Here is a 1,748-nt window from a genome sequence, read left to right as displayed (position 1 = left end):
ATTTTCCGTCTGCATAGATCAAAAACTTCATCACCTGTAATGTTTTTAAATGCTTACGTTGACGTTTAAAGCTAATTCTATTTCCATTAATTTAAAATTACTGACGTTTTTTGGTTAAATCATGACGGTTCTAAACTGTTGCTCTATTGGGAAAGATATGAAAATTAATAAAAACCACGGTTACTGTACATTTCCTTTTACCGTTGGCGGTATTATTTTCAAATTGTTTTAGAATATTAGATATTCAGGTACAAATTATTAGCAACAATAGCAACAACAATAATAACAAACAAAACGCAAAATATAATTCATTAGATCAGAAGTAGAATAAAATGCATTTTAAGATCAAAGAAGTAATGAAGTATTAAATACAAAATTACATAAAATTGAATGGGTTAAAAATAAGAAACTTGAATTAGAATTGTCAAATGGAAAAACTAATTTTCATATTTTATACTGATATTGCATGCAGGTTAAGAAAATTAACTATTCATTTAAACGTTCCCTTTTTATTATCAATTTTGATTCTGTGTTTTGTCGTTAACGCAGTTTCTGAATACAACATTCATTATAGCAGAGGTCGATTTAAATCAATTTCAAAGATGAAAAAAGAATCAAATGAACAAATGATGATCATTTAATAAATCATTACATAGGATGCTTTTTCATAAATAAATTTACGCATATTTTTAAAATAATTATGAATAATTCAATCAGCAGTGGATTATTGAAAATGTTCTTGTGCATGTCAAGCGGGCAGCAACAATATTAAATTGCAAGTTTCGCACTAAATTAACAATTTATGTTACATTCTCAAGATTAAATTGAAAAATTATCTTCAAAAAGAAATAATTTATTGTTGACGGTAAGATTAAATCAAATAATGCTAACAGCGCAGCGTCTGTTTGCTATGCAAATTTACATCGACTCACAATAATATTTTTAGCAAATAAGGCGATTGTTTAGTTGTCTAATTGCTCATTGCCCATTGTTGCTATATGAAAGAGATTTGACTTTGTTCGGTTATTTGATTTTATTATAGTACATGTTATAAATTTTCAGATCTGACTGAATTTGTTCAGTTTCCATTCCAAGTCATTGTTTATCATACCTGATACTTTATATCTAAGTGTGCCTGCTCTTTTCGTGCTCAATTTTGCCTTCATATGTTCTATTGATATCTTGATCAGCTTTCAATTTGAATAAATCAGCGTTGGTTACATTTATTTCTCAGTCATTTTCAAATCAACGACGTTTAATTAGTTTTGAATATTTTTTAATAGGATTTATGAGAAATGTTAAAAAACAAATTCCAAATAATGCAATTTAATTTTATGACTGACGTGCTGAATTTGGGATTAATTTGGGTTGAAGTTGCACAAATTCAAACTGATTGTTGTCGTCAATTATTACATACATATCAAATTTACATACCAAAAGCAATTTTGTTTTCTTTCCCAGCTTCACAATAAATCACTGTAGATTAAGGAATCATATTCAGTTATTTCGTTAACAGTTTCATCATCACAAGCCATGTATTTAATATTATTTTTTAATGGATCTTGATATGATGAACCACGTGTATGCTTGTGCATTTTGTAATACAGATAGAAAGTTTATTTAATTGAAAAAATGAAATATATTCATTGAAATTGATAAATGAGCGGTCTATTGTAACATAGGAAGACAAATTGTTTTCCTTTGAGAACAAGGCAAAACAGAATAGTAACGCGTTCATCGGTGATAAG

The sequence above is a fragment of the Trichinella spiralis genome (genome assembly GCF_000181795.1).
Source record: "Trichinella spiralis strain ISS 195 chromosome Unknown Scfld9, whole genome shotgun sequence".
Taxonomy (NCBI): domain Eukaryota; kingdom Metazoa; phylum Nematoda; class Enoplea; order Trichinellida; family Trichinellidae; genus Trichinella; species Trichinella spiralis.
This window is presented reverse-complemented; position numbering follows the sequence as displayed.